This window comes from Mastomys coucha, unplaced genomic scaffold (genome assembly GCF_008632895.1).
Source record: "Mastomys coucha isolate ucsf_1 unplaced genomic scaffold, UCSF_Mcou_1 pScaffold22, whole genome shotgun sequence".
In the NCBI taxonomy this organism is placed as follows: domain Eukaryota; kingdom Metazoa; phylum Chordata; class Mammalia; order Rodentia; family Muridae; genus Mastomys; species Mastomys coucha.
In genome coordinates this window covers 183743050-183750439 of record NW_022196905.1, presented here as the reverse complement: position 1 = coordinate 183750439, position 7390 = coordinate 183743050, and the positions used below count along the sequence as shown (strand labels likewise).

The following is a 7390-nucleotide window of genomic DNA, read 5'->3' as shown; positions in this document are numbered from 1 at the left end:
AAAAAAAAAAAGAAAGAAAATTGCATTTTGGTTTGGTGCTAATGAGGTGGCTCAGCAGTTAAGACCATTGGCTGCTTTTTAGAGGTTCTGGGTTCAATTCACAGCAACCACATGGTGACTCATTGCCATCTATAAAGGAATCTGATGTCCTCTTCTGGCATAGAGGTATGCATACAGACAGAGCTCTCCTACATATAATTAACACTAACAGTAATAATTTTTTTAAAGATTTATTTATGTATATGAGTACACACTATAGCTGTCCCGAGAGTTGTGAGCCTTCATCTGGTTGTTGGGAATTGACTTTTTTAGGACATCTGCTCCCTCCGGTACACCGCTTTTGCTGCGGTAGACCCTGCTTGCTCAGTCCCTGCTCTCTCTGGCCCAAAGATGTATTTATTACTATAAATATGTACACTGTAGCTATCTTCAGAAGAGGGCATCAGATCTCATCATGGGTGTCGCTGAACCACCATGTGGTTGCTGGGACCCAAACTTAGGACCTTAGGAAGAGCAGTTGGTGCTCTTACCCACTGAGCCCACAATAATAGATTTTAAAAAGAATTTTTACTTTTTACTCCTCTTCTTCCTCTTTTCTTCCCCTCCTCCTGACACCCACTCTTTCCTTCCCACGTCTTGCTCCTCCTCCTCTTTCTTGCCTCTTCTTCATCCTATCTTCTTCTTCCTCTCCCTCTTCTCTTCTTCCTTGGCAGTAGGGAGATTGAATTTAAGGCCTTGAGCATACTTAGCAAGCTGACCTATATTGCCAGTGCCTCATATTCTTTTTAATTTTTGAGACAAATTCTTGCTAAATTGCCCAGGTAGGCCTTGAAAGTATGATCCTGCTCACTCAGCTACCTGGGATCACAGTCCTATGTTGCCTGGCTAATCTCTCTCTCTCTCTCTCCCTCTCCCTCTCCCTCTCCCTCTCCTTCCCTCTCCCTCTCCCTCTCCCTCTCCCTCTCTCTCTTTCTCTCTCTCTCTCTTCCCCCTCTCCTTCTCCTATCCCCCCTCTCTCCCTCTTCTCTCTCGTCCTACCTCCTCACCTCTGCCTTAAGATGTTCTTTATAATAACAAAATCAAATAGTACAAAGTAGAATTCTAGGAATTCATAATTTTAAAATAAAAATGTCGATCATAGTGGGAACAGTAGTACACATCTATAACCTCAGAATTTGAGAGCTGAGGCAGGAGGATCAAGTAGTTCAAGGCCTTGATCTAATCCAAGAACGCAGATTGACATTCTTTTGTAATTCTGTGTGTACTTACCAACAGTGGCTTTGTTACTTTCCTTTCTTCAAACCTGATTAGGTTGGAAAAAGTGATGCTTGAGCGGAGTCATTAAATATTCCTTAGAAACTGTGCCTGGGTTTTGTTTCTGGGTAAGCCCAGTACACGCATTTTGCTGTAAGCTCTCAGTGGTGACTGGCTAGCTACTCTACTGGTTCCTTTAATAGGCTAGCCTCTTCCAGGCAGGAACTTATTATATTTTCCAACTTTTAGATCACTTAGGCCTTCTCATTTGAGCAGGGTGGTTTGACTACACTTCCAGCCTGTGACCATCTTCCTTGGGAAAACCCCAAGAGGAATTATTGCTTCTTTTTCTGACTCTACAATGACATTATTAGACTGGAGATATGGGTCAACCAATGAGAGACAAAGCTGTTTGTTGCTAAGTCTATGGACTTGAATTTGATCATGGAGACAAAGATGAAAGAAAAAACTACTTCTAAAAGTTGTTCTTTTTGATTATCACCCATAGTGGCCTTTTGGAGAAGGTGTTGGGAAGGCTCTAAGCTTGAGTTCTGCAAGCTACAGAGCTAAAGAAAGTAGGAAAAAAATCCACTAAAGTCAGTAAACCTTCAGTAACCATTGGTACAGTGTGTAACTCTTCAGTTTACTTCAGTTATAAAGCATCCAGAAAGAAGAGACTGTGAGGTAGAGGCTATAATCCACACGCTGAATGCAGGAGGCTCACCAGCTCAATGCCACAATAGGTTACTTACACAGAACCGTAACAGTTTTCCTGAGACCTGCAAAAACTAATAGAAGGACAGAAAAAAAAAAGAAAGAAAGAAAAAGAGTGGAAATTTTAATTTTAAGTGATATTTTCATTAATATAGCTGAATAAATAGAAATTGTGGGGAAAAAAGTTGTTCTCTGACCTCTCTGCACATGTGTTGCGGTATGTGTGTGTGTCCTTGAGCACATGTGTACATACACATGCAATAAATAAATAAAACTCTTTAAAAAGAAGTACAGTTTGTTGTTGTTGGTTTTATTTTTTTGGTTCTTTTTCTTTTAGTTTGCTTGTTTTGATTTCTTTGAGAGAGAGAGAACATGAAGTTGGGCGGGTAGGGAGATGAGGAGGACTTAGGAGGTGTTCGGGAAAGGGAAGACTATGATCAATGTATTTCAAGGGAAATAATATAGATAAAAGAATACAGTAATGACTCAATAAAAAGCAATGTTATGTTGTGAGAGTCTTCTGCCATACATCCTCTGCCTCAGTTTCCCTGAGTGCAGAGATTACCACATGCCTGGCCTCAACCCGACTTTCAACACCAGATGTTTGTCAGCTCTTGAGACAGAAGGTGTTTTCATCTTCAGATGTTTTCCTGGTAGAGAAGTTGTCTGAGATGTTAAACCTCTCCCCCTTGCCTCACTACTCACTTGCATTTCATGCTGGGAATTCTGCAATACAAGAGAAGCAAGATTGTTTTGGCAGGAGAGAGTGTAAATCAGTGTTCTAGAGATGAGTCTCCCAAAAATCTAGTAGTCCAGCCCTTATGCATAAGTCATTTTCAAGTTGTAGACTTGACCCTAAGATTTTTTACAGTGTTAGAATCACCCAGAGTTATGTCAATTTTGATCCCTAACCTGGCCTGCAGGTCACGTTATTTGGGGGGAATGAGGAGGGTCACAACCTGTGAATAAAGAATGGGCGAGAGAGACGACAGGACTCAAGGAAGCATTGCTTGTCAAGAGCCGTTTACTTGGTTGAGGAGAACATATTTAAAGCAAAAATCTTGGAGGGAGGGGGGAGAGGAAGGAGGGAAAAGGAAGTTTACAAGATCTTCTGGGGTTGAGCTCCGGGGTGACAGATGAGGAGGGGGTGGATTTCTGTGAATGTTCTTTTTCTCAGGGCCAAGCTGGATCCTTGTGATTGTCAGGCAGGATGTTAATCTCAGGGTTCTCAATTAACTAGGGCAGGATGTTTATCTCAGGGCTCTCATGGTTCCCAACAGATCCCAAACTTTATAGTACACCAGAATCCTCAAAAAATGTCCTGGGCCTTGTTAAAGCTAGAGTGCTGGATCCACTTCCAGAGTGTTTGTGTTTGTGTTTGTGTGTGTGTGTGTGTGTGTGTGTGTGTGTGTGTGTGTGTGTGGGTGTGTGTGGGTGTGTGTGTATGTGTGTGTATATGTGTTGTTTTTCAAGACAAAGTTTCTCTGTGTAACAGAGCTCTGGCTGTCTTGGAACTGGATTTTTAGACCAGGCTGACCTCGAACTCTCAGCAACCCACCTACCTCCAGAATCAGTTAGTCTTGGTCTAAGTGTTTCTAGATTAGAGTTCTACTGAACTCCAGGTAAATTGAACACCACCATCTGAGTCCTCCATGACAACTCAATTCATGCTCTCTCTTCCTTTCCTTTCCCAGGTGCCTTACACGTGGGGTTAAGATACTACACTATAAGAGATAACATTTTAGAGAGACTGATGGTGTGTCTAGATCCAGCAAGCAGACGTCTAGTCTATAAGGGGAAACTGTGTCAGCATGAACTTGATATCTGGGTCATAGGTCTGGGTCTGGAACCATAAAACATGCTTTAAATCTCAAGAAAGTTTGTCCCTTCTTTCTCTCTCCTCATCTTCTCCTCCTCCTTCTCTTTTGAGAGAGAGACAAAGTTTTTTGGTTGGCCTGGAACTTATCACATGGCCCAGGGTAGACGGTGTTCCAGAGTTCACCCTGTCTCTACCTCCTACATGCGAGACTGTCATTGAGTTTGCCACAGTCCTGGACTGTCAAGCTTCTGCGTTGCTCTTCTTCAAACATGGTGACTTCTCCCTTTGACTTTCTTGAGTATCCTGGCCACAGTCACATGTCCTATACTCTTGTGTCACAGTTCCTTAGGGGCACCATTTCTTAGTTCTTGTTAAATGTACTTGGGTTTGAGATTAGGGCAGAAATTTCAATGACTTCTGAAATGGACCTAAACATATGCCTCCCATTTTGTACTATTTCAGAATTGATGATTGTAAAATCAAAATATTGATCACACTGAGCATGCATGATAGTACACATTTATAATCCCAGAACCTGAAAGGTGACGTAGAAGGATCAGGAATTCAAGGCCAGTTTAAGCTATGTAGCAAGTTTGAAGACATCCTGGGCCACATAGGTTCTAACAACAAACAAACAAGCAAAACTCTCCTAAATCAAATGAAACTAAACTAAGCCAAAAACCAGAATAAATAAATAAATAAATATGTAAAAAAGTCTATTCTAAAAAATATTGAACATGTTTAGTACTGCAATATCAACTATCCAGTTAAATTCTATCCCTTATGTAAAAATAAATGATCATATCCATTTCGTTAATATGAAATTTTGTTTTCATCTTCCATAAATGGTAAAATTGTATTATTGCAAAGAATTGCTTAAAAACATCTTGTTCTGATTTATCATCAGTAAATGTTTGATTTGCATACCTACTTTATATACCTATCTTCCTATCATCAGACAGATTTCTTGGAAGAAGCAATATTGAAAAGTAGAAAAAAACAAAATAATATAAATGAGTCAATATGGGGACTAAGCAATGCAAAGGAATCTGAAATCCATAATTGGGAGGAACATACACAAGTACACACTGTCTCATGTGGAACACACATCGGGTAAGTTGTTTATAGAGATTCAACTTTATTTTTCCAGATGGCTACACTCACTTATCCTAAACCATTAGTTGAATAATCTATCTTTTCCACTCTGATGTGAAATGACAGTTATATTTTTAAAACTAGGCTTTCATACAAGATACTTTCCAAATAAGCTCAATCTATCCCAATGACCCTTAATATGCAAGGCTTTATACTATTATCTTTGAATTTTTGAAGTTCTTCCTTTTTTAAAATTTAATTTTATTTATTTTTTTACTTATTCACTTTACAGTCCACTCACTGCCCCCTCCTGGTCATCCCTTCCTTTTTTTTTTCTTTTTCTTTTTTACAACTCAAACTTTAGCCATTTCTGGGTGACAGTTGGACAGTTGTCACCATGGGACATTACCTCATCATAGACTCGTCACAGAGGTAAGACTGCAAAGGAAGATACTTGAGGTGCTGGCTGTAGGAGTCATGACAGGCAACACAGTACCTTGTGGGATTGTGGAGGATATTTTAGGAGGGCTGGGTCACTCTGGGAATTTAGCTCACCCCAGACTGACCCTACCCAGTATATTTAAAGAAATAACAAAGAGTTATAACATTCCCAAGAAAGAGTTGTGCCAGAGGGTGTGACACTCACTCCTTAATGACAGCGATCTACTTCTGATACCATCGGAGAGAATTCATTTGTTTGAGATAACCAGAACTTTTCATGTTAAAGTCAACAAGCACGAAATAGTGTAGTCAGCTGACCAAAGAGAATGACGGTGGAGAGGAGACCATTTTCCCATCCTGATTTGACCTAAGCATGGAGGTTCAGCTTCACTTATAGAATCCTCAATTTTCTTTTACTTTTCCTTTTTTTTCTTTTAAATAATTTTTAAAGAAGATTTTTTTTATTTATTGTATGTAAGTACACTGTAGCTATCTTCAGACACTCCAGAAGAAGGTGTCAGATCTCGTTACCGATGGTTGTGAGCCACCATGTGGTTGCTGGGATTTGAACTCAGGACCTTTGGAAGAGCAGTCGGTGCTCTTACCCACTGAGCCATCTCTCTAGCCCCTCAATTTTCTTTTTCATCTCTAGAAGGCAATTAGGTGTAAGATCTATTTCTAGCCAAGTGAAGACGGTAACTGTGTAGTAATGTGGCTCTTCTATTTGTTCATTTAAAACATTTGTTTTTAATGTTTTGAGGTAGAATCTGACTATGCTGTAGGTTGGTCTAGCTTGGACCTTGCCCCATAGCTCAGGCTGGCTTGTAATGGGCAATCATCATGGTTCAACCTCCTGAGTCCTAGAATTATGGGCATGGTTCATTATCCCTCATTTGAAAACTTCTTTATCACTTGATAGGTGGGAAAAATTCTCCTGGTCAGAAATGAACAAGGCACAATTATTCTTTCATGAGGCTTATAAAAGACAGTTATTTATTTGGAAGAAGGAAGTGCAATGGAACAGTAGTATGAATTGAAGGTAGAAGATGCCGGTCTCCTAATTCCAAATCGGAATGTGGGCTCTGTGACGTACTCCAATTCAACTGTGAGACCTGTTCTAAGGCTCCTTCTAGGTTGGCATATGAATTGCATTGAATACTGGTGGCATTTCATAAATATTTTTTTCTCATGATGAAATTTAATTTAGAGTTATTGTGCTTTTATTTTTGGGAAGACTTTTGCTTATGACTAGTTTCTAACAGTTATTGTGAGGCTGTGTCCAAATAGCAGCCCAGAAATCACCTAAGCCGGCTGCTTTTGTGGTGTCTTACTGGTGCCACCTCTCTTGGTGTGTTTCAATTGGAATCTTCCTTTTTGAAAATGGTTTGAAAATCACACATATTTAACATATTTGAATCAACACCTTCACCCTGGATCTCTGCCAGCAGGCCAGGAAGTGAAGGATCAAGGACTTCAGAAAGGTGAGTTTTGGCTTGTCAAAGTAGAAGATAAGACAATACCTAATAGCCTATAAGAAATGAGTGGGGAAAGGGGATCAACTCCTAAAAGTCAGGGCCAAAGGTTAATGAAGTAACTTTGGTAATATAGCTCTACAGAAGGTTGCCAAGCTGTATAGCAACAGGGAATATAAGCATGGTATGGTGCACTGAATGGAGCTTAAGATACACTCCCGGCATGACAAGGATTACTCCTGGTCCCATGACTTTCTGGTTTTATAGCACTTGGCATTAGTTGTAGAGGTCACTGTACATAAATCACCGTCCTATACATTTACTTTTTCAAACATCAAAAGAAAGATGTCTGCCCACTCAGTTTCTGCCAAGTAAGACTTAAAAGAAGGCCAGGAGGCTTTTGACCTGTTTGAACATTTCTAGTAGGTGAAAGTAAGCAGCACAATTTTATTTCTACCAAGATAGAATTCTTTCTATCCATTCCATGGTACAATGGAGTCTTCAGGTAATATTCAAGACTATCGCTTGCCAGAAGTTTGGAATACAGGAAGAACAACCCACAAACCACAAGGAACTCAAGAAGAAGGAAGACCAA

At 40.0% G+C, this 7390-nt stretch overlaps 1 protein-coding gene across 2 annotated transcripts in view; it reads left to right on the top strand.

The window, feature by feature from the left end:
• The first annotated feature begins 6429 nt into the window (after positions 1-6429).
• The window catches only part of Triml1 (tripartite motif family like 1), an 11086-nt gene continuing 10125 nt past the window's right edge, over positions 6430-7390 (top strand). For both annotated transcript variants that reach the window (XM_031339621.1, XM_031339616.1), the window contains exon 1: positions 6430-6804. The gene's annotated coding sequence lies outside the window, so the exon portion shown is untranslated. The remainder of the gene's footprint in view (positions 6805-7390) is intronic.